The following is a 26,909-nucleotide window of genomic DNA, read 5'->3' on the forward strand; positions in this document are numbered from 1 at the left end:
AATGATCTCCTCATTCGGTAACTTGTATCAGCAGGGCAAAAAATGCCATTGATTCCATTCTAATCGGCGAAGAAGCAACCTGACTGATTGTTGTTTCGACAGCGATTGCTTTGACACTGATCATCGGCTTGTAATTTTCAACATGAAGTGGAAGTTCCGATGTGCTGCAGCTGTACATGGACTGTGATCTAAATGTCCAAATGTTGAAGCACTAAAGTCGGAACAGAAGTCTGTAGAGGCTGGTTAGATCCTTTGTTGCATAAGGTGACTCTCCTGAAGTTATCGCATGGACCATACACAATGTCACTCTTGAGACCTGTGGCATGCAAACGTCTCAGAGGAAACAGCCCTATTTGTCTTCAGCAACACTTCAACTAATTGAGCACAAGAGGCAGGCTGTATACACTCCAGAATTCACAGGTGTGAGGAATGAGGTCAAACATGCATGACGGAAGGATATTGATGAATGGTTGGTGGCAAATATTAACACAATGAACCAAGCATCAAATATTAACACTGGGACCACAACTTCACTTCAAAAATGATGATATTCTTCTGTCAACCATGCACTGCGGTTTAATAAACTATGGGATTTTGGTATAGAAGAGAATGTGATGCGACTAGTTGAGGATCTCCACATCAACTCAAATGGTCAGCTCTGTTGGAAAGCCCGAATGACAGACAAGTTTGAGAAACCAGTCGAAGTATGACAAGGTTGTTCATTGTCCCCTACACTTCAGCCTCGACCCCTGAATGTCTCATGCAGGAGTGGTCTGAACGTGCATGACACCTAAGGGCACTCAGTGAAGGAGATGAAATCAGGGGGGTCGGGGAGCATGGTTGCCAAACGGTCTTTTCAGAGAGAGAGTGAGAGTGTGAGATTTGTCAGGATTGAAAGACATATTCCAAATTTTTGACCAGCATGTGATTGTGATGTTGTCAAGGTCTGAAGCGGGGGGGGGGGGGGGAAGAGGCTGCTGTCTGCCTGTCTGAAGGATGAGGGATCTCATCGCAGAGGGTGGAGTTATCAGCAAATGGATGAAGTGGATTTACCAGAAAGTCAGAGAGTTTACTGATGAAGATCAGGAATAGGACTGGGCCCACAGCACTGCCTTGGGGCACTTTAGCCTTGACAGAGAGAGGAGGTGAAATGTTTCTGTTGAGAGCCACTTGTTGGAAACGAGAGTAGAGGAAGTCAGTAAGCCATAAGTGGAGTTGGCCTTTGAGAGTAAGGTTTGGAGAGCAAGAATGGATACCAGGCTGTATCCAAAGCATGTCCAGAGAGACGGCCCTGATGTGAGATCGGACATTGAGGGTTGTGGTGGAAAAAAACTCAATTTTCACTTTGGTTCACGAATAAAAAAGGGAATCTTTAATTTCGTATATATGGAGGAAGAACATTCAATGATTCTCTGAAGCATTCAAATAACTTCACTAACAAGAATCCCAAAGCAATCCCTCTCATACTCGGTTGACATCCAAATCATGGGAGGGTAACACATTTGGAATTCAACTATGGGAAGGGCTGATAAGAACAAGGTGAAAGTTTGCAGTGTTAACAACTAGGTCAGCCTGTTTATATGCAGCGAGCAAACCTTTTCCATCATAAGATACGATTCCACTTCACTTGTATATTCATTGATATTAGGATGGAGATCAAAAGACTGTCAGGGAAAAGGGAAAATTTACTGACAGTCAATTCCACTCCAGCAAAAAGTAAAGTACCAACAACAAGTGAATATAATTGAGAATAAATGAATATAATTATTTTTCTTCCACAGGGTGTCCAACCATTGTTCGGTGAGTATAAGCAGCATGTCCAAGGTGGACGGACCTGGTCTGAACCAAAATTGGTGTTCTGAGATGAGGTTTTCAGAGAAAAGGAAAGATTTCATATCTACAATGATGATGAATTTCCTGACCTTGCTGATGACTGTAAGTAAGCTGATAGGTAGGTAGTTGAGGGGATGAGTTTTTGCACTTTTGTTATGTAATGCAGCAATGTTGGTGGATTTCCATGCCGATGGAAGATGACCGAGAGCAAATTATAGGGTGAAAAGGGCAGAGAGTGTGTGTGCCAGAGGATATCAGCAGGTTTATAGGACATGTGAGCTGATGCCGTCCATCGGAAAAGTCGGATTCCTTCCAGGAAGAGAAGGGAAGTTGGTTCAGAGCAACTACCTCACCACGGATTCAGTGTAACATGGGTGGTAAGTAGGGTCGGATAATTGAAGACGAGATGGGATGAATCCGTACATGAGAGACAGCAGGTTTCTGAGGAAGAATTCCCAGGCTGAGTTAACATCAGGGGCAGTAGATATGGCAGCCCAGTGCGGAAGAGAGATGGCTGTTTGCAGTCACTTTGCAGGTGTTTGCACAACCCTTTGGCGAAGTTTAAGTTCTGACATAAAAAAATTTGGCGATGTAATAATGAAGAAGGAGAACCTTACTAACCCATGTGCTTGATTCTAAAGCATAATAAAGTGTAATTCTGGACGGTTCTAAAGGGTAATTCTATAGGATTCCAAAATGTAATTCTAAAGGATTCTAAAGGGTAATTATGAAAGGAAATTCTAAAGAGTAGTTTTAAAGGGAACTAAAGGGTTTTATAATGGTTCACAAGGTAATCATAAAGAGTCATTTTAATGGGCTCGGAAGGGTAATTCTAAAGGGTTCTGAATGGTTATAAAGGATAATTATAATGGGTTCTAAATGGTAATTTGAAAGCGTTTCATTCATTTCTCAGCTTCGTGTATTTCAAAATGAACTGCTTCTTTCGGACACGGATGTGATTTTTTTTTTTGTAAAACATGTGGGCAGTGAACAATGTACTTAGTACTGTCACAGACTGTTGTTCAGTCATTAAGTATGTATAATCTACTCCACATTTAGTGACAGATATGACTGATATTTTATCAGAAGTGAGAAGGTAAGTTCCGTTTATATTTGTTTTTTATTGTTATTTTTGCAATGGTTTATTGTCAATGATACAAATCGTAAATCCTTAATAAGAGGGTAACTACATTTGGATGCCTGGAAACTGGAAAGTGACAATGCTGTCCACAGCAGTAATTTTTCAAAAGAAAGGAAAATTGTGGAGACTTTTAATAATAACGAGTGCAGATGGGAAGATATATGCCTCCACAAATAATTAATTTTCAATATCTAACATTATCTCAGAATATTACTCTGAAATTACATGAAAATTTCCACAGCAAGGAAATATATTGATTATTTTATTCATATCTTCAGATTACTTTATTTATTAACAACATATAGCATTTGGGAATGTACATGCAGCCCAAGAAGATGTATGCTGAAGCTATGATTGTGAACATTTCCGTTGCAATAACAAATCTCCCATCAGTACTATTGCAAGCAGGAATAAAGTAAGCCACACAAAGAGGAATCTACTTAGGCTGAAGTTGATGAATTTACATTCATTTGTTTTTGTTGTAAGTTTTTGAGCTCTCAATGAGAGGATTAAACAAACCACCAATAAAAGTTCCAGGTAAATCAAAGCACAGATAATCCACTGGGGTGATAAACGAGCACATTCCATGATGATGGTACCAGGACGATCGCTGATATTTCTGTAAACTGTTTTTTTCCCAGCACACACCAGCAAATGAATAACACACAGTATGATATTACAATCATTAGAAACATCATTCTTCTACTTGTATTGAACTAAACCTTCAAGTTGATGAACTGGATTCAAACCTCTTATCTATTGAGGTAAGATTTTATTTTCCTATTTTTAAAGTTTGATTTAAGCATAAACTCATTAACAATTCAATAACTTAATGAATACATTATTAATTTCTCTCACAGGAAATTGTATCTGAAATATGAAATGAAAATGCTGCTTTTGCCACAACTTGGGGCGAAATTGTTGGCTTGGTTGAAGACCTTGTGAGCGACCAAAACCCACAGAACGAGCTCGACCTTGATGGTCCAACCAAAGAGTTATACCTCGGAGACCTTGTGATCGACCAAGGCCAACAGAACGAGCTCGACCCTGATGAGCCAGAATACAAGCTTAACCTTGGAGACTCACAAATTTTGAAAAAAATCAGTAAATGAGTTCTGCCTTTATGGTTTAAATAACTACCTTGGAGACTCAGGAAAAGGGTTCTGCCAAAATGGTTCCAAATATGGGGCTTACCTTGGAGACTCACAAATTTTGAAAAAAATCAGTAAATGAGTTCTGCCTTGATGGTTTACATAACTACCTTGCAGATTCAGGAAAAGGGTTCTGCCAAGATGGTTCCAAATATGGGGCCTACCTTGGAGACTCACAAATTTTGAAAAAAATTAGTAAATGAGTTATCCTTGGTGGTTTTAAACATGAAATCTACCTCGGAGACCTCACAAATTTTGAAAAAATCAGAAAATCAGTTCTGCCTTGATGGTTTAAATAACTACCTTGGAGACTCGGGAAAAGGGTTCTGCCAAGATGGATCCAAATATGGAACCTACCTTGGAGACTCACAAATTTTGAAAAAAATCAGTAAATGAGTTCTGCCTTGATGGTTTAAATAACTACCTTACAGACTCAGGAAAAGGGTTCTGCCAAGATGGTTTCAAATATGGGGCCTACCTTGGAGACTCACAAATTTTGAAAAAATTAATAAAAGAGTTATCCTTGGTGGTTTAAATTTGAAACCTACCTCGAAGACCTCACAAATTTTGAAAAAAACAGTAAATGGGTTACGCCTTGATGGTTTAAATAACTACCTTGGAGACTCGGGAAAAGGGTTCTGCCAAGATGGTTCCAAATATGGGGCCTACCTTAGAGACTCACAAATTTTGAAAAAAATCAGGAAATGAGTTATCCCTTGGAGACTTTGTAAGTTGGTTTTATTTTGGAGACTTGAAATGTGGGTTCTGGCTTGATAACTCACAATGTGATACATATCTTGGAAACTCAAAAGGAATGTGGTTATACCTTAGAGACTTGGAAAGTTGGGTTTAATTTGGAGACATAAAATGTTATCACGCTTTGGGATCTAAACCTATCGATGTAGTTCTTTGTTGGATGGTGCTTGATGAGAGCAATATCAAGAAAGTTCTTACTCCCCGTTTCGACTTCATCAAACCTGAAAGACTTAAAAGACAGAATTGGAAGAAGAGAAAAAAACATAAAAAAATATATATTATTAGTTCTGGGAAGAAAGTGCAGGCTTACTCCCCCTTTCTATGTCATCAAACCTGAAAGCCTTAAAAGACAGAATTGGAAGAAGAGAAAAAAACGTAAAAAATATATAGGTGGAAATCTCATTTTGAAAAAAGACATTGGGTTGGGCGAGGGTTGGGTTGGGGTTGAGATTTTGAATGTGAGGGTTGGGGTTGAGATTTTGAATGTGAAGGTTGGGGTTGAGATTTTGAATGTGAGGGTTGGGACACAAACACAAACACAAACACACACACACACACACACACACACACACACACACACACACACACACACACACACACACACACACACACACACACACACACACACACACACACACACACACACACACCAACAAACAAAAGTTAAGCCTTGACAATTCAGTTGAGGATTCTGTGTTTTGGGTTCACAGATCTAAGAACGTACCCCCTTGACACACATTATATACTGTTATACACCTCGGACTTGGCCCTCGAGTGTTCCACAACGGTGTATAGTAGGAGGGAGTGAAGTGCCAACCAATTGCTCCCATGGGTATTATCTGCTTAGTTTTGTCTTTTGTAATTCCTGTGAATAAAATGAACCTAAAATCTCTTCCCCTTCCAAAGCATATATCTTATAAGTCCAAGGAACCGTATTTATTACATCCACAATTTTAAAAAGTTCGTTCTTTCATCGTTTAGTATAACCTTTTTCAAAATGAAATTTCCACATATATATTCTTCCGATATCACCAAATTTGAACTTAGGTTTTCTGACATTAATCTCTTTTTCATATTTTAATTTTGTAAATGTTTCTGATGGTTTCATATTTGTTGATGTGTGAATCGTGTCATTATACCTATCTACAATATCCTGAATAAAAGATGACCATTATTGTGAACCGAGTTGTGTGAATTTTTTTATATATCTCTTTTAAGGTACGATTAAAACGTTCAACAACAATGGCCTTTCCTTCATTAAAGTTACTGTATAATATAATACTGTTATTTTTTTATAAAATTCATAAATGTCTTGTTATAAAACTCTCCACCCTCATCAGTCCACAATTTTTTCAGTTTTCTCTTACTTTTATTAAATATCTGTTGAAAGGCTAACATAAGAGTATTTCCTGTTTTGTTTTTTAAAGGGACAACCCATGCGTATCTACTCCTCAAGTTAATAATGGTTAAAGCATACTTGTACCCCTTATCATTATTGAGTTCAATCAAATCAACAGACCAAAGAAAACCAACTTCCTTGGAATAAACCTTCCTTCAACGAAACTTTGTGAATATTGGTTAATGTAATTCATCAGCTAATTGCTCTTCAGTCTTAATGACATCATTAGAGCCTATGTTTTTTTTTATTTCCAAGTCCAAGTTTCAATTTAGCACTGATCATCTTCTTCACGATGAACCTATCAACTTTTTCTCTCAAAGTTGGATTTTGTATCAGAGACAAATAAACAACATTTCTCGATCGGCTTCATGTTTTTTGTCCAAAGTTGTGGTATTCCCATAATCAATATCGTGTCTCATGCACACTTCATCAACCCTATTGATGGGCTTACTCCATGATTTAGGATTGCCTGCCTCATCTAATCTTTTCTCCAAGTTTGTGCCTGGACCACAGAAACAATACCCTGGTAGATGTAATTCCCCTGGTATTCCAGTTGTTGAAAATTAACTTCCTGATAAAAACTTTTGTTTATCTCCTCCGAGTTTGTGTTTGGAGATAAATTGATTTTTTTTTGAACCACCCACCGAACATATACCTTTTTGTATAACCCTGTTATTTTTACTTTTAAAATATGAAATCTTTTTCGTATTAGTTTTCTTTTTACATTTAAGACAATAACTCATTTATTTATGAGAAAAATTCCTGCAGAGTGCAAAAACCTTTTTAGTTTCCAACATGCACATTTGAATCTTAATTTTTAAAGCATAAAGAATCTTCGAAATGCCTTCACTCTCTCCTCCATTTAATTAAGAAAAAAATGAAAAAATTGAATTAAAATCAATATCTTGCCGACGACAATAGTCTTATCGAAAATATTGCAAATATACTTGTCAATTCTTTGTTTTCCTCTTCGGTAGGTTGAGTTATTTTCTGTAATACCATCAATCTCTTTTTTAACCTCCCTGGTTTCCATATTTTGATATTTATTCATTCTCGCTCTTTCCTCCCTCTCCTCCTTCTCTCTCTTCTCTCTCCCCTCCTTCTCTCTCTTCTCTTCTCTCTCTCTCTCCTCCTTCTCTTTCTTCTCTTTCTTCTCCCTCTCCTTCTCTCTCTTTCCGTCTTCTCTCTCTCCTCCTTGTCTTCCTCTTCCCTTACTATCCTTGAATCGCTTACACCCCATAGAAAATCATAGATACTGTATATTCATCGGGATTTCTTGTTATTCCTGTATCCAAAATATATATTTTTTTACAACAGGAAACCAATAAAATTTCTTTTGAATTTCTAAAAGAGCCATAATTTTTCTTAACTTTATAATATTATCATTATTTAACATTCTAATTAAATCCAAAGTTGTTGGTTTATCAACATCAGCATAATGCCAATCTTTTATTGGAAATACCTCACTCTTATGTTGTAGAACATATTTATTAAAATATGGAATACCCTTTTCTTGAAGGTATGCTTGGACACAGAAATGATAATTTTCTTGAAGCCTTCATGCTGTCATTTATGTATTACAAATATATGTTAGAATAAGATTATGACACGAAACACGTCCCCATCTTCCCAAAGTTAAATCATTTTGTATTTCCTTACTTATTATATATAATCCTGTTTTTTCTGTTTTCATGATATAAACGAGGGCAAAACCATTATTATATTTACCCTTATTAAATTCTTTTATTCGTTGTTTATTAATCGTGCTTCCACAAAACTCATTCTCTATATGAAGTGGATAATATTCTTCCTTACGAGACTGATTTAATTGTTCCAGGTCTTCAAGGTCAATTTTAAATAACCAATTATACCCTAAATCATTCATATCATACCCCCATTGTTCTATTCTCATACAAACGATATGCCCTTCTTTTTAAAAATTTATTCTAATTTGAACTGTGAATTCTGTATGACCTGGAGATAAAATCAACACTTCTGTATCTTTGGAATACACAGCCGTTTTATTTAAGGATATATATTGTGATAAATTGCTTAATCTCACCAAGTCATTCGCGTCAGTCGGGCTTGGACAATTTTTTAATTTATAAGCATTTTTCATATTAATATTTTTGGTTATATTATATTTATGTCATTCAGCCTGTGCCTTTGTGTAATAATTTGATAAATCAATATCCAGTTCTTGGGATACACCAAAGATAGAACCATCTTTACCAACATAAGTCATTTATATTAGATTAAAAAGAATGTCATAAATTTTTTTTATTTTTGTTGACTTGAAATAACACATAGAGACATAATTAACCACAACACTTGGAATTTAATTATTGGACTTGACATGTTTGATAAACACCATTCTGTAAGAATTTTATGACTTCAACAGGTGGTGGAAGACCAAAACTATCAAAATAATATTTGTCTTGATGATTAAAAATACAAACCCAATGAGAACCCTTCGCATTATTATCTTCTAAGTTCATAATAATATTATTTGTATGTTTAGGCACGTTTGTTCATTCATCTCTCATACAAATAACCACATTATGAATTTTTAATTTCTTACAATATTTGACAAGTTGTTAATTTGATGTTGTATTCTTTCCAAATTCTTTAAACCACTCATCAATGCTCATTTATTTATTACATAGATATAATCCATTACCCCTTTTAGTTAATTTTACACCTCCTTGTGCGATAGAAGAAAGCATATCTCTGTTGGGGAAATTATTACTCTTTAGACAAGAAACCCTTGCCTCAGTCTGAGTAGGTCAAAGTGTTTGTTTTTTTACTCTCTAATGTTCTACTATTTAATTGTTAAGGCCTAGCACCTTCTTATAATCTTGTCTTTCTTTGACACTTTGGACATTGTTTGGTTCTTTTGCAAGTACAAGGGGACCGGGCTGATAAGCTGTACATTCTGTTCTTTGCTCTCAAAAAAGCCCTCTCTTCTCTCAAATGGTATATATATATATATATATATATATATATATATATATATATATATATATATATATATATATATATATATATATATATATATATATATATATATATATATATGAAGGAGCGGAGATCAGGGAGAGAACGAGAGGATAGATTGGAAATAAATTGAACAAAAGAAAGAACTCCTTGTCGACATTGATTTTACTGGATTTCTGTGGTTTATTTAACACGATACGTGCGAAATCGAGTCGGCCAGACGTTGAACCCTCGAGGAGGACAAGATCCCTCAACAACCTAAAGAATCCTTGACGATCACGACGAGGTTCGAGGACAAAAATCCAGATCAGTTTGGTGCCGTGACTCGGATTCGAACCGACGTTGTGCGGCGATCATGACCGGAGGTGCTTAATCTGCCGGAGGCAGTGCCTGGAGGAACGACAAGTGCTTGAGCAAAGGTAAGCAGGGAGGATTCTCCGAGGGTGTGATTTATTTTATTCTGTGATTTTAGAGTGAATTTTAGCGGTTGTGATCTGTGTGATTTTAGAGATGGGGAGTGCAATTGGACCAAAAATAGTAGATTACCCTTCCCTGAGAATGGTACGTTCGATCAGGAATGTTTAGACAATTTAAGAAAAGTACTGGAAGTGAAAAATAGTGACAAAAAGGTCCAGAAGCAGGTGAACTGGAGCATTTGTATAAATTGGATGAAGGAATGTCGTGACAGAGTCGAAAAGGCACGGTTGTTAAAACTTAAGGGTCAGCTAGACCAATTAACGAAGCAAATGCCGGTGAGACTTGAAAATAAAACCAAGAGACAGCGAGCAGTGGCTGTCAGATTTGAGGATGAAGAAGACTCAGATACATGGCCAGAGTGCACAGTTCCGATAGCACAACCGCTCGAGGATGAAGAAGCGGGAGAGACACAGGGAGATGATGCTACAGAGCAAGGAGAGGCTCAACGGGAAGCCAGGCAAGTAATTAAAAAAGAAACAAGAACACAAAGCAGAGAGAAAGTTCCTCTTGCTGACAAGGGTAAAATGCAAACTTGATCAAAAAAAAATAATGTCACCGCGAAAAAAAATAACCGCGAAGGACGGAGATGATGAGGCACTCATTGGCGCATTTCCATTGCGAGTTTACCAGGGGGCAAGGGAGGTACAAGCGATATATCGTCTGTGGGGCTCTGAATTAAGAGCCATTGTAAATGAGATGCCGAAGATACGAGAGAACCCCAAAAAATTCCAGACAGAGCTACGGGTGGTCGTGGCATGCCATCAGCCAACATATATGGACATGGAAATATTATTAAAATTAATGGTACCAGAGGGGTTACTCCGACAATTGAAACAGGAAGCTGCATGGCTAGATGAAGCTCCTGGAAACAGGGAGGAGCTCAAAGAACATATCGCACCCTCATTGACGCTGTCACAGAGGTGGTAACACTTAAGACAGACTGGGCCAAAATACAGACGTGCAGGCAACGCCCTGCCGAGGACCCATTGGAGTTCTTAGAGCGTTTTTGGGGTGTATACCAATGTCACTCTGGACTGAAAGAAGAGGGAGTACCATTTGCTAAAGTATACCTTAATGGTTTGATGGCCAAATTGCAAAATGAAATAAAGCGAGTATGTATCGGTTGGGAATTAAAAGAAGTGAAAGACTTGATGGAATATGTAACGCATTGTAAATCATTGTTGAAACATCATTCTAACGAGGAAAACGAATCAACATTAATGCTATCCCAGGTTCAAGGTCAAGGTGAATGCCCCGGGGGAAGGAATGTGAGATATAATGCACAAAACCGAGGGCAAACCTATTACCGTCAGAGACCACAATTCAGAGACCAGCGCAGAGATTTCTGTTATACATGCGGAAAACAAGGGCACTGGGCTAAAGAATGCCAAAATCGTAGAAACAGTCGAACTTATAGTACGTATGAACCGGTAGAACAGAGACCAGCGGCACAATACAGAGAGGAAAATCGCAGACACTCCACGCCTCCATTAAATGAAAATCCATATTATAGACAACAGGAAAGATGGGGAACACAGTTTGAGCAAGCTGGTTCATTTCAACCCACTCTACCTCATACCGAATTCCCTCCTCCTCCTCCCCCAGCCTCGTTCCCTCCTCCTCCACCCTCATTTCTACCTCCTCCACCTCAAGGTTCATTTCAAACCCAAAACCCATTCGTTTTATGACAAAGAAAAGAAGCGACTTCGTCTGAGTTACCCTTCCTGACTTTGAAACCATGTGACGAACCGAAATTGACTTTGAAAATTGAAGGCCAAGAGGTTCCTTTCTTCGTCAACACAGGAGCAACCAAATCTGCACTCAGAAGGAGTGATTTCTCGGACGCCCCGTTATCGCGAGAACGAGTAAAAGTTGTGGGAATGTCAGGATTTGCTAGTACGATTCCACTGACAGAGCAGCTCCGGGTGGAAATTGGACCATTGTCTGCAAACCATGCATTTTTTATGGCAACTGATATACCAATTAATCTGTTGGGGAGAGATCTGTTATGTAACTGAATTGTACATTTATGTGTACCACTGAGGGAGAATATTTAGAAATACCTCACGAATCGCACAAAACTATGATGAATTTATGACAGGAAAATACAGAAAATCTTGAATATCAATGGACTGTGATTAATTGTGAAGCATTTAACTATTTGCAGGAATATTTGTCACATTTAGAGAGAAACGTACCCGAGGTGCTCGATTGGGTGAGTTAACACGGCATGGACAGACGGTACTTACAGACTCGACTACACTGCATTTCAGATTGCAACGTCAAAGGGAAAGATAACGTCTATGCAAGTGAAACACTCTCAAAATTACACCAGGCCTTTGACCTAGTGTTGGGAACAATTTGGATTGGAAAGCAAGGTATTGGCCTGGAGCTACATCTCACGCAGGAACAATTTAAATTGTGGAACCAACTGTCCAGTGTTATACCACATGTTACTTTAGCGATTGCAGAAGGTTCCCAAGAAATGGACATTGGTCACATGGTAACCTCTTTGAAGAAAGCATCACACACGACTTTGATGGAATCGAGCCAAGTAAACGGACTTTGGAAGATCGGGGAACAGGGATACTTCACCACATGGAATAAACACTTATCTGGCTCTTTCTCGTAAACACACGAAGGCTTTTAATAAAACCGATCGCTGGGTTTGTACTCAGATACCTCATTCAGCAGTTACTGGAATACCTCTATTGGCAATACCATTCAATCTGAGTGAGTGGTGTGGGTACTGGGCAAAGGAAAAGAACTGGGATAAACAAGATAATAACCTTGATGATTACATCATTACCAATGGAAATGGAAATTGCCTCCGACAACGAAATTTCAGTAACTGGTTTTGGCCAAATTTTAATTTATGTAAGATGCCTCCACATTTTATGGTTGAATGGGCGACAGAAAAACCCGAACTATGCTTGGTGCAAGAGGCATGGGGTGAAAGAATATTAGGAAATTCTGAATGCACTAATTGTGTTTATGAAAATCACACGATGTCGCTTTAAATAATACCTATTTCGTGTGTGGAAATCGAGCATACCCATGGCTTACAGTTAATTGGAGTGGATCTTGTTTCTTCTCATTCATTTTGCCGCATATGCGCCTGATATCTAAGTCACCTTTTGAGCATTTGAAACGGGGTAAACGGAGTTTCACGTCAACTGAATTGTTCTTCATCATTTTAATCCCTCACTACGATGTAGGACAAACGTCTGCGGGATTGGCAGAGTTAGCTGCTTCGCTTGAATCATTGGCAAATAAAACTGCTCTAGGCATGGTTGATATCAACTCGGAGGTCGTCGCCCTACGTGCAGTTTCAATGCAAAACCAAGTTGCGCTCGACCTCATTCTCGCGGCTCAAGGAGGAACGTGTGCTGTAATTAACTCTGAGTGTTGTACTTATATCCCTGATAACTCGGAGAAAATCACAAACATAGCTGACAAGATTAAGCAAGAATGAGCCAAGTATCACAATTATTTTATGAAAGACGGTCTTTATTCCTGGTTTGAAGGGATTTTTGAAGGCTGGAGAACGACACTATTGCATTGGATTTCTGTTGGGTTATTGTGGATCATCATTGCGGTGGTGCTTGTTAGATGTGCAACAATTACAATGCCGGCATTGATTGTTTCTTGTCTAAAGAGGAATACTGCTAAAAAGGTGATGGTGGCCCAAGCACCACCCTCCTACCCAGGTTTTGAAACTGAGTCCGACGACTCTTATGAGATAGAACCTGAACTTGGAAATCCAGAAGTAAAGCAAATGAATGTGTTCAATATTCATGGGAATTGTCATTCCACTTTTGCCCATCTGCTCTGTTCCCGAAATAGGTTGTTGAAAATCAGCTGTGCAGCCCAACGGGTAGCCTTATCTTCTATCGGCCTAGGGGCCTACCGGAACCTCAACCAGGTCAAAAGCTGTACAACCACATGAAGCCACATGGCTTGCGGGACAGGAGAGGCTTAGGGACTGAGCTCTACAATGTGAAGGAGGGGGGGATGTGACTACCCAGGAAAATGGGCACACTCGAATGCAAGAGAAAATGTATTTCCAAGTGAGAGAAATCGTTTAACTTAAGTTGTGTTGCCTTGTTCGGCAACAAGGGGGGAGTGTTGGGGAAATTATTACTCTGAAGTCAAGAATCCCTTGCCTCAGTCTGAGTAGGTCAAAGTGTTTGTTTTTTTACTCTCTTCTCTTCTATTATTTCATTGTTAAGGCCTACCACCAACTTATAATCTTGTCTTTCGTTGACACTTTGGACATTGTTTGGTTCTTTTGCAAGTACACGGTGACCGGGCTGATAAGCTGTACATTCTGTTCTTTGCTCTCAAAAAAGCCCTCTCTACTCTTAAATGTATATATATATATACATATATATACATATATATACATATATATATATATATATACATATATATATATATACATATATATATATATATACATATATATATATATATACATATATATATATATATATATATATATATATATATATATATATATATATATATATATATATATATATATATATATATATATATATATATATATATATATATATATATATATATATATATATATATATATATATATATATACACATATATATATATATATATATATATATATATATATATATATATATATATATATATATATACACATATATATATATATATATATATATATATATATATATATATATATATATATATATATATATATATATATATATATATATATATATGAAGGAATGGAGATCAGGGAGAGAATGGGAGGATAGATTGGAAATAAATTGTACAAAAGAAAGAACTCCTTGTGGACATTGATTTTACTCGATTTCTGTGGTTTATTTAACACGATACATGCAAAACCGAGTCGGCTAGACGTTGAACCCTCGAGGAGGAAAAGATCCTTCAACAACCTAAAGAATCCTTGATGATCACGACGAGGTTCGAGGACAAAAATCCACATCAGTTTCCGGATCAAATCTTTGATTTGACAATTTTTGTTCAACTGTTTAAAATGATTTATTTGTTTTGATAAAGGAAAATGGATTCGTCATTGAGAAGGTTGGAGGAAGTGATAGATGGTTTGTGTATGCGAGTTGGAAAAATGGCAGCATGTTTGCTGTTTTGGTGAGAAAGAATTGGATGGATGGAGAAATGTCAGAGATTTAAAATGTCGATGGAAATAACAAATGAGATGGATGTTTTGAGTATACGTACAGCTGGGATTTCTGTATATTTTAGCATGTTGTTTTGGGAAATAACATGGAAAGGGATTAAAATATTGATGTGACATATAATGCAATTTAAATGCTTCTATAAGAATCTTTATTAGTCTCATTGAAATACATGTGCCCATGACGTTTATTGATTGGTGTTTAATTGATGCTTTGTTTGTTTCGGAGTGTTGAATGCAGTTAAACGATGAAATGTACGATTTCTTCAAAATGAAGTTTGGAAAGAACTTCCACACAAAGAATGGACGATGGGAGAACCCACATTTTGGTGATTGAGCATTCAACACGTGATCATGCCCCTTCCTGAGGATATAAGATGGAGCAATGTGGGTAAAGAAAGAAAAAAACATACTGATGAGAAGGTTGAGCAAAGTCTTAATGTCGGCGTTGTGTGGTGCCTGTGTGGAGGAATGTTCTCAGCCACACTCTCGATTGCCGCTCTGCAAATACATCATGAACTTGCTGTGGTTGTTTCAATGTACGACAGGCCTGGAGTTCCACACTGCGAGTCGCTTACAACATGTGTTCCATTTCGTCTCCTTCAACCCAGTGTCTGGCCCAAACTTGTACTTGCCCAGATCTACCTTCTCCTCAGCTCAAGGAGTTCTTCGATTGTGTTTCCCGTTGGGTGCTGCTCTATCCACACCCTGACCTGTTTATCTTCTGACTTCGGGTAGCATGTTTTCAATGTGTGACACATGCTGACGAACAGGCTATAAATTAAATGGAAACTCACTCATTTTCTGATGTGAGCACTCGTTGCCATTGTTGATTGAACTTGAGTAATGGAAATCTTTTCTCCTTCAGGAACGGGACATGGTAATCATGTGTAAGAAAAATTATTCAAATTTTCCTTAAAAGAAAATGGGGGAGTGTGGAGGGAAAATTTATATTAATGTATTCCAAATTGTAACAAATGGGGTTTTAGAAATGTAACTTTTATGCTGCAAGTTGAATTGGCTGTCATTTCTGGCCAAAAGACTTTTGCCCTAAATGTTAAGAAATGTGTTGTTCTGGAGCAGAGTGACCGAGCTGATAACAAACGAACCTTTGCCTAGAAATGTACGAAGTGGATTCTCGTCTAAAGGACACGTCTGCAGTCTGGGTTGAATAGCCCGCACTACTCTCTCACGAAAGTATAAAATGCTTTGAAATGTAAAATTGTTTCAGTGCAAGTACCTGAGAAAGAACAAGAATCTCAGTGGCTTGTGCTCCTTGGAACTGTCCAAGTACCAAGTTAGAATAAAACTCTCTGATATATAGTGGAAGTGAATTGAATCCGGTTGGTCTAACTGTTAACTAAAGTAAGAATAAATGAAATAGAACCAAATAATATTGCAATCAATGGGGATTCTTAAGTTAATTGTACGAGGGTGACAAGTGTCTGGTGGATAATTAGAAAATAAATTGTTTCACAAGGAAGGACTTGTGTGGACATCAGTTTTATTAGTGTCGATAGGGTTTTATGTCGGATTTTATAACCAAATCGGACAAACATTAAACTCAGCCTGAAGTCAAATAGGATTCCACAACCAGCCAGTTCGAATCTTTCAGGAGGACAACGATCACAACAAGGTGGGTTTTAAAAAATCCACAACATCTCCAACTAACCATCTCGCTTTATCAGGCAGACCTTCAAGTTTTTCAGCAAAATCTACAATAACACCACTTCCACTAATTTGTTTCTCCAACTCTTTGTTATGTCTTTCCAATTATTTTTGAGCCCGGAGTTGAGCCTTCCTTTCGTTGGCAGTTTTCACCGCTGTTGAAGTACCACCCGTCAATGCTCCAACCGCACTGAAACCATCAAATAAAGGAATTAGAAAAGGGAGAAATCCTCCACTCGTCTCTCTTATTGAATATTTTTTCAACATTGGTTTTGTCATTTTAATTTTAAGTGAGCCAGTATCGTTCAGTATTTTAACCTGTTCACTTGTGAGCAAAACATCAATTCTTACTGCTCCTTTTCTCTGAATTGTCTTAACGTTAATCGTACAAGGCTTTTGATTTTGAACACAAGATGATAGTTTATGAAGATTGATTTGATTAACATATACACCAGTTGGTATTTTGCCACTCTTTTATTTAACAAAAAATTATGTGAGACTAATCATAACACCTTTATCTGTAATTCTGTTTCTTCCATAAGCAAACAATATGCATCAACTTCTTCACTCTCTCCTTTTTTAATGTATAGGGAAGTATCCACTCGATTAGACTTTATAGTTTCCTTTTGAGCACTCAGCTCAAACGCATAGATTGTATACAAACTTTTAAATGCTGTCAATTCCAAAATAGGTTCTCTATTTCCATTACTTTCACAAACCTTTTGGTAAGACTTGTATGCTTCAGCAAAATCATTTTTTTCCCAATTAATTTCCAATGTATCTCATGGATAAAATGTTCCATCTAGAGAAACATGAAGTTGTTTCACCTTAGCATCATCACTCAATGCAATATTCTTATCAGTAGCAGTATCACCATCTGGTTAATTTTACAAATGATCCTCAGGTATCGTGGCTTTCCTTCCAGAAAACCCAAATTCCACGTGTAAGTGGTTTGGTTTAGTTTAACGTGTTGACATCTTCTTTTGAGGTATGATAAACTGAATGGTTTCTTCGAGTAAAGTCTTCTTTTCAGCATGTCTTCTGTTTTAAGATTAGGAGTATATTCACTAATATACTAACTCATTTCATCAATTGCAAATTTATTCTGATCAACAAAAGCACGACCAACCCCAAAAAGTAAACCATTTTCATTATCATTCATTTGTAGTTGAAAGCTAAATTTAAGACCATACAGAACTTTATCATGATCACAAAATCCAAATATACCTTTAAGAGGAACTGCCACAGTAAAACTATTAACTGCTTTTGTATCATCAGTAAACGTTCCTTTCCTTTGAGTATATCCAGGGTCTGTGGTTGTTCCCGTTGACATATCAGGAATAAAACCTTCGACAACCCCCTTTCCCATTCTATCACTGAATGTATATAGTGGAAATTTCATCATTTCAGATACAGCAGAGACATAATCAACCGCTTCAACTTATTGTGTTCCAATGTACAAACGAACACTATCAAACATTTTCCAGAATAAATCATTTACGAGTGTAGCGTTTGTGTTATTCCCAGCCTTAGTGAATGTAAATTTACACAACAAGAAACTTTCGGATAGATTCAAATAAGTTTGTTGATTATTTATTTCAAAACATTTTGTACCATTTGCGTTCCAGTCTGTTCCAGATATTTCATTTACCTTGAAGTAATCTTCATTTTTAGTGGACTTTGAGATGATAATAGTATCATCCAAATCATAGATACTATCAATTGCTTCCATACTTGTATTTATTTCGGAAAAAAAGATGTTAAAACTTTTGAAACCCTGACCCAAGTATTTGAATTATTTTCTGTCGTTCTTGGGGGGACAACTGAGTTTTGCCTTTCTTAATTTCTTTTATTGGTTGTAATTTATGAGATTCCTTTTGGGCATCTTTTATACTCTTTACAGCACCTGCTACATTTCCCACAGCAGAAGCAGTTGAATCAATTAGGTCTTTATGTTTAAGAATAGTTGAACCGATACGCATTACAGTATCAATTATCCCATCTCCTCGAAATTGATGTCCGACACCCCTTTGTCGCTTCGGTTTGTAGTATCATCTACCAAGATACATACCTTCACCCTTGGAGTATGGGGAAAGGAGCATCCCATCCCCTGTAATTATTTTATATTTTCTCAACTCATGTTTCCTCACAATAACCATCGTATTTATTTATTGGAAAACTTCACGAAGGTGAACTCTGATGAATATAACTTCTCCATTAAAATAAATCATACGATTATCTTGGTCGGTTATCCTAAAATTTACTCTGTGTATGGTTTTTCCTGACACAGAGAGATAAACCAAATTTTTGGGTTCCATATTGAATTTATAACCAATTGGGGTTGAGTTTGCGCTGAGTGAAAATATTGTATTTGTTTTTATTCCATCATTATAAGCACCATCAATCAAATCACAGTGAATTAATACCGAATTTATTCCTGAGGATATTTGAAGGACATTATCACTGTAAAACGTCCCATTAGTTTCAATCCTTTTTGAGGAGACACCCAAAAACTCTCTAAATGAATTATCAATTGTGAAATCAACCTTGTAGTTATTTTTAACTTCAATTGTTGATTTTGAAGGATGTTTTTGAATATCTATAATAATATTTTTTGGTTCATCACCCTGTTCTTTCATAAAACGAGCAATGTCGAAAGATATTTGAGAAATCTCATATGCTCCGGGTGAGACTGTTATCGTTTTGCATGCACTTCCCGGATTATAACTAAACTTGTGATTTTTCTCAGTTATATTAAATAAGGAATTATAAGTTTCCATGGACAATAAAGATGCCTCATATTCTTTTCTTGGGTCAAGTTGTAGTGGGTATGGGAATGAAGATGTGTGGTCACTTGTTGTGAAATTAAAACTTAGTATTGTGCTTCTCATCTTATTTAATGAGATAAAATGTCTTTATATTGAGATTTATTAATTATTTTCATGTTCATCAACTGGTCTAAAATGGCTGATGCTTCATTAAAGGTATTGTTATTTCCAGCCTTCTTACTATCTAACAACAATAACAGTCTATTAACTAATTGCAATGGGTCATTTGAAAGAAAACTGACACCTGAACCAAGGATACTTGAAGCCTGAAAATTGTGTTTCTCCTTCCCATTCTTGCTACGTTTAACATAAAGACGAACCCTATAATCAACAGAGTTCAGCAGATCAATATATACTCTATCGTCATTATTTTTCATATCCAATTGTTTATCAAAATACTTTGATTCATTCCTCACAGTTGAAGCTTGTCTTCCATCTTTTGTGAGAAGAAACATTAATCTGGGGGTGAGTTTAACAGGGGGTTGAGCAGACCCCAAGAAGCTTAATTCATCATTAAATATCAATACCTTTTCTTGAACAAGATGAAATATTGCCTGTTTTTCTTTTGGAATGAGTCCTGCTTTGGTTTTTCATTACGCTGAATATTCATTGTTTTGAAGAGCATTCACAATATAAGCATGTGGGTGATTAATCTCTTCCATTTGTTGAAATAATCCTTCATCATCATATTTTAATTCCTATATATGCTCTAATTCTTCCTCCGTCATTTGATCAAAATCTTTTAACATTTGAAGTTTTTTAGGAGTATATTCTACTGTGGGAACTGTGGAAACATGTACAATTTTTTCTTTGGAAGTTTTGAAAAGTGGTTTGAAAAATTTGTCTTGTTTTCTTTCAAATGCTTCTTCACCCGTGAATTTCTGTCTGTGTTTCTTCTTTATGTCTTCCTGTTGTTTTACAACTTTTGAAACCAACTCTTGATAAACCTTAAATCTTCTTGCTCTTTCTTTCACATGCATTTATTTATTGGAAAATATCATTTAATATTTCATCTTGTTTCACAACAATATATTTATATTTTTCAGTCGTGTCGTGATGTCGTGTCGTTTTTCAGTCGTGATGACGGTGTTTTCGATAAAGATGGTGTTTAAAAGTCATTTTATCCCAATAAAGGTTATTGTCGCATGCCTGACTCGCTAAGTCGTCAGATTATGTAATGATTGTTGGTGGATGGGCGAATATTACGGTTTTGTGACTTTGATAAAATAATATTAAATAATTGCGTGGATAAATGGAGATTTTTGCTTCGGTCGACGTTACGATTTTTGATGGTTTGATACAGATTAATCGTAGAAACTTCTGGTATGCATCGCTACCTTCTCTAGAGACAGCTTTTATTAGACAAGGTCAGAGGTAAAGTTGACGATTTCGTAAGTACCAGTCTATGACTGCTTGTTTGTTTGTTTGTCTGTGTATAGGACATCTCAAAAAGTTGTGGACGGATTTGGACGAAACTTGGACTGGTTGAGTGTGCGATAAGGACAAACTGATTAGATTTTGGTGAAGATCTGGATCCGACTACTATAATTTTAAGTGATTCGTCACCATTGAGAGAGGGCCAAAAACGATATCTATCATGAAACTCAAAAATGTTTTGGGCCGATATGTTATCATGGATCAGGCATTACGTGTTGGAGGTATGCACTCCAACAAGTGCCCTTCTAGTTCAAAATGTTGAGAGGATTCAGACGAACCTTGCTGGACAGGTTGGATGTGTGACAAGGATGAAACAATTTGATTTTGGTCAACATTTGAATCCGAATCTGGATACAAGAATTAATTATTTTTTTAAGGTATTTCTTCACCGTTGAGAGATGGGCCAAAAAACTATACATAGTACGATATTTCAAAATGAGATGGATGGATTCGGCCAAAACTTCGTGGACAGGTTGGGTGTGTGACAAGGATGAAATGATTCAATTTCGGTGAAGGTCTAGATCTGGATAGAACAAAAAACAAGCAGTCATAGACTGGTACTTACAAAATCGTCAACTTGACCTCTGACCTTGTCTAATAAAAGCTGTCTCTGGAGAAGGTAGCGACGCAAAGCAGAAGCCTCTACGATGATTCTGTACCAAACCATCAAAAATCGAATGTTTGACCTCACTCTGACCTTGACCTTTGACCGATTTTGACCAAAATCTAATCAGCACTTGCCATCACCCTCCTGAATCACGTGGTGTAATTTGACATTGGGAGCTTCTTCCGTTCTCGAGTTATCGTGCCTAAAAAACAAACACACAAACACACACTCAAACACACAAACAGATGAAGGGTCATCAATATACTTACGAAATCTAAAGATTTCGTTAGTAAAAAATTAAAGTGAATCTTTACAATGGAGATGTGGGGCCAAAAATGATATTTCAAAACCTTCTGGATGGATTCAGACAAAACTTGGTAGATGAGTTGGGTGGGTGACAAAAACAACTTGATTTGGTTTTGGTTAAGTTCCGGATGGAGATTTTGATGAAGGTATGGGTGCAGGTTTTGGTGAAGAAACAAATACAGGTCAGTAGGATACCAAAAGTAAACTGTTCAGCCTGGCGGAGGTATGCACTCTATCGAGTGCCGTTCTTGTTCATTGTGTAATGTTCCCAGGGCCTGACAGATCTGTCACGCTGGCTAATGCCCATCCATACTGGCGAGAAATCATGCATCATGTTGTCGAGCCAAATAACTGCAGGGATACTCGGGGAGGCACACATGAGGATGAATTGTAGCTAAACAGCGCTGTTGCTGTTGTCACTGTCACTACAACCATTGCCACTGCAGTGGAAAATAGCTCAGCTTTCTACCAGCTGCACTACACCAACAACTATGCCTTCACATCAAGTATGGCTCAACTGCCCTCTGCACACCCCTCCCCCCCTACCTTCACATTTTGAAGGGGTGGGTCGAATGACAGCTCACCCATCTGATCAGCAGTACGTGGCTCATATTGCTATACCTCCTCTAGGGTCCGTGTTTGCTCCCAGGGTACCACAGAGGCCCTGGAACCATCAATTAAATGATTATCAATGGGAGGGGGGGGAGAGGGGAAACAGGATCCGTGGGACACATGGCATCCAACTTTATTTCATTATAATTCGGCGGCATGCATGCATTCACAATGTGCAAATGCACAGGTGGCTGTGTTTACATTTACAGACATAGACAATGGGGCGAGCACCTTCACATCCATGTTTCCATATTATTCATGCACAATGTTCATTTTCGCTTTTTCTTCCACAGTGACTAAGATTTATGGAAACACTTTTACTGACATATAAAAATAAATGACACACACATGAGGATAACTTGTGGATAATTACAAGGACAGGATGAATCAATGGAAAAGCCAGAACATTATCAGGGCTTTGAACCACGTATGCGAACTTAATGCGCAACTGACTGAGTAGGTGCACCAACACCGGATTTCAAAAAAAGATCATGATATACAAAACTGCCTTCTAATCAGATATCACTTTCTCATGTTGTTATTAAACAAATGAATATCCTAAAAAAACACAAATATTACACACCTGTTACGTTGGAATACTCGCCAAATGTACACTTGATGCAATCGTAGCAACAAAATGGTTCACCTTTTTCGAACAATCTTTCTTGTGCCATGTTTACAAGGGTCACTGCAAATCGATTGGGGAATCTGACAATGAAATCGACAAATAAGATTTGAAAAAAACAATCATATATTGATGACATGCTCAAGTCGTTCAAGATGTCCGTGATTGCATGTGTGTTACCTTATTCCCGCCATGATTCCAAACAACCATGTTTGTGTTGATGTGAAGTTGTTTATCCTTTGCTGCTGTGGAATCGAACCCTCCCACTCGCTGGAACCGTAATCCACCTGTGCTGTCCGTTTGCCAGTTTAGAACTTCATAAATAGCAGGAGGGTCTCCATTCTCATCAAAACTCATCAAATTACCGAGGTTGTTCTCAAAGTGAGTATTCTGGAGATAAAACAGCAACTGGTCATTGGGTGAAGAAAAACAAGACACTTTAAATTTTTAATTTTTAATGGAATTTTCTCAGTAATCTTGAAGGCTATTCATTGTGTGAGCTCATTTGGAAGTATAAAGAATGGAGAATAACATTCACCACTGCCTTTATAAAACTGCCAATGTTTCAGACACATCATATGATAAAATGGAGCGATCATAGAATATCTTACCCTGCGCAGTGTTGAGGTTCGTGTACAATTCATTTGAAATAAAATAAATATTTTAAAGTTCAAAAAAAATACTACAGTTGTCTACTGCTGTTGATACAAACTGCAGGTTTTTGGAAGCAATAATAAGGTGATTTGTGTTCTTCAGTGTTGACGTATATAATTATATTGAAATAAAATAAAGATTGTAAAGGTCGTATGAAAAAATTAATTGAGGAAGTTTACCGCCGTTGACACTGTGGCTATTACACCTCCTCATTTAACACGTTACATAAGTTAGTTGTGCTTGTTGTTTGTGTCTTTGAAGACATCTTTGAAACAGTGTTTCCTGTTTGGAATGATTTTATACTTTGTTTTAATGCCAGACATGTGCGATCGGGCCGAATTCAGAGCCAAAGTGCTGCGAAACCACAGATTTGTTTTTCTGATTCATGTTCCGATTCGTGTTCAAAATATTCAATGGAAATCAAGTTGTTCCTCGATCATAAACTGACGGTTGCAGATGGACGGACGGACAGAGAGCCCTGAAACTTTTGCTTAACCCCATGTTTCCGCTTCACATGTGTTGGGTAATAAATCCATGTCTTTCTCGTGATCGCATATTTGAATTGATTCAATCATCAATTCATCCTTTTCGTTGTCATTACTTTGGGGTGGGTATGCCACCGATGCAGAACCCCTGTGGGTGGTGGAAGGAATTTAGCCGAAATATTGGCACACAATGAGCTGCTCTTTTTAAACATGCATTGCAATATTCATCTCTCACCCTGGAATATGAGAATAAATCAATAATTCCTCTGAATGACGTTTTAAAACAATTTTATTTACATTTGTTATTTAAGTACAGAAGTCGTATACTTCAGATGCTGTGATACAGGGTGTTGCTTCAGGTAATGGGTCATCTGTCAGATAAACATCAAGGTGTGTGGGTGTGTGTGTGTGTGTGTGTGTGTGTGTGTGTGTGTGTGTGTGTGTGTGTGTGTGTGTGTGTGTGTGTGTGTGTGTGATGTTACAAAAACATGTTGTTTGGTTAATTGAGCAATTACATCAGAGCTCAAAGGGAATGATTCTGCGATTCCAGGTTAATGCATCTTCCAACGCATTGATTTTGCCCATTGTTAAATTACGTCCTTGTAGTTTATATAAAAATACATCATCAAAATTACGTCTTTAATGGTGTTTTTCTCCATTTGACACTTGTGCCAGCTCAATGAGGCTTAGACATGAATCTTCTGGTTGCAACGTGTACCTGCCTGTGTGAAAATTCAAATATATTGGCACAGGAGCCATTCTCAAAAGGTCCAAATCCTGGATCACAATCCTTCAGATCGTGCAAAGCATGGGCTATTGCGTGCACTGCCATATGAGTCTGATACGTGCTTCGAATTTCAGATACATCTGTCAATACTGTGTCCATATGACTCAATTTTTCACGACCCGTGCATTTCCTCATCCGTTTATTGTCACCGTGGCACTTGCATCGAAATATCACTTCCCAAAGCTCGAACACCAACTCATCCACTGAGTCAACTTTGTCAGAACTTTCAGACGTTGTTTCTGAATTGCATTCAAGCAGGTTATTTCGATTCCATCGCCGTTCCATTTGATTTTGAAAATGGATTACATTAATTGCTGTGAGCTTATGTTTTCACCCGATAAGATGTGTAAAATTACTTGGCAACTCATTCGACAAACTTGGCTGAGATGCATTTTTGCATGTTGCTCCTTTTTGTCCGTGAGTATGAAGCGACCTTGTGATTTGCTGTTTCAGATTCATAATCAAGTCGCGCAGACCAAGAAGTTTTCCTTGTTATAAAGCAAATCCAACTGTACCTTGAAAAACTTTTGTGAAACGTTCACTTTTAAAATACATTTCAGCAGACCATGCGTCTATAGCAATCCATGTCATCCCTGTTAGGTTTTGTTCCAAGAGCTCTTCCGCAAGTAGAAATAAATTGGGCTCCATCGAGGATAGTAAAACGACACCTGCTTTTGCTTCCACAATATTGTCGACTTCCTCGATGTGATGAGAATATGCACAAGAATCAATCGTTTAAGTAAACTTCCAAGACGAGGTTCAATCGGTGTCTTGCGAAGCTTGACATTTCAAGAACGTGTGAGGTTAAGTTCCCCATTTTCTCTTTCTCCTTCCTCTGAACAGCCTTTATCTAATTTGTTTGTGTGTTATAATTATTGTTACTTCCTGAGCACAAATCTACACTTGCAATTCAAGATATCCACATCTTCAGATTCTAAGTTGCGTCCTGACCAAAAGCACCCCCCTTATCAGTATGTTCAACATACTCGAGTTTTCTATTTTTATTTCTCCAACTGAATCTGAGATGCATTTCTTCTTTCACATGGAGCGGAACAGTGTTGGGTAGCATCATTGGCTGAGGGCATGGCTTTCCCACTGATGTCACACCCTTTGTATGTTAGGGCAGTAATTAGAAATTTGTTCATGGTGCTGGAAATCGCTCGCCTACTCTTTGCAAAGGACACCATCCATCCATCCATACATTGGGACCATACTCTGTGCAGAGCGTTGGTGCTGCCTCAGCAGTCTCCTTGGCGAATGGACACAATCCTGGATGGGTCGCCACTCCGACACAGTATACCAGCAAGCTGGCACTCATTTTGCCGACCTCAGAAGGATGACAGGCTGAGTCAACCCCACCTGGTATTAATTCAACAGCCGAGTAGGATTTAAAGTTAGGATCTTCAGATGCCAAGCCAACCACCATAACCATTAAGACAACACCAGGCATAAAGGACACCGTGGGATCTTCAACATCCACAAACTAATGTCGGGTGATGGTACACCTAGTTAAATGCCCATTCAAGGGAAGGCGCACACACTGATGAAACACCTTGTCTGTGAATCACGGGGATGAAAGTTTACAGCTAAGAGGTGAGTGTGCGTAGCTCAAGACCATCCCCATGTTACACTAATTGATTGCCTTCAGTTCACATCTGCCAAGGATAGAGCACATCAAGGTACATTTAAAGAATTGCATCGCAAAGGCATGATTGAATGATTGATGCGACCATGCAAAAAAAAAAAAATCTCCAAAAAAAAGTGAGTGATTTGATGTTTGATTCAATTATCCTCATAAAAGTTTCATTCCTCTCTAACTTTATCTTCATGTTCGAAATAGGACAACGAGACAATTAATATCACAAACCATCCAGACAAGTTGACATGAGTAGGGTGAATATACTGGTTCTGGCTCACTTTTCCCCATGTAAATGAATGGGGGA

The 26,909-nt window shown here is 37.6% G+C and overlaps 1 long non-coding RNA gene across 1 annotated transcript in view; it reads right to left on the reverse strand.

The window, feature by feature from the left end:
• LOC147035867 (uncharacterized) overlaps positions 1-26,909 on the reverse strand; it is a 61,360-nt gene that overhangs the window by 7,922 nt on the left and 26,529 nt on the right. Inside the window, exons 2-4 of the long non-coding RNA XR_015049651.1 lie at positions 23,221-23,430; positions 22,999-23,123; positions 22,350-22,467 (exon numbers count right to left, since the gene is read on the reverse strand). This is a non-coding gene — a long non-coding RNA (uncharacterized LOC147035867). The remainder of the gene's footprint in view (positions 1-22,349; positions 22,468-22,998; positions 23,124-23,220; positions 23,431-26,909) is intronic.

Source organism: Eptatretus burgeri, chromosome 1 (genome assembly GCF_056783735.1).
Source record: "Eptatretus burgeri isolate ZD-2024b chromosome 1, Ebu_testis_v1, whole genome shotgun sequence".
Classification (NCBI taxonomy): domain Eukaryota; kingdom Metazoa; phylum Chordata; class Myxini; order Myxiniformes; family Myxinidae; genus Eptatretus; species Eptatretus burgeri.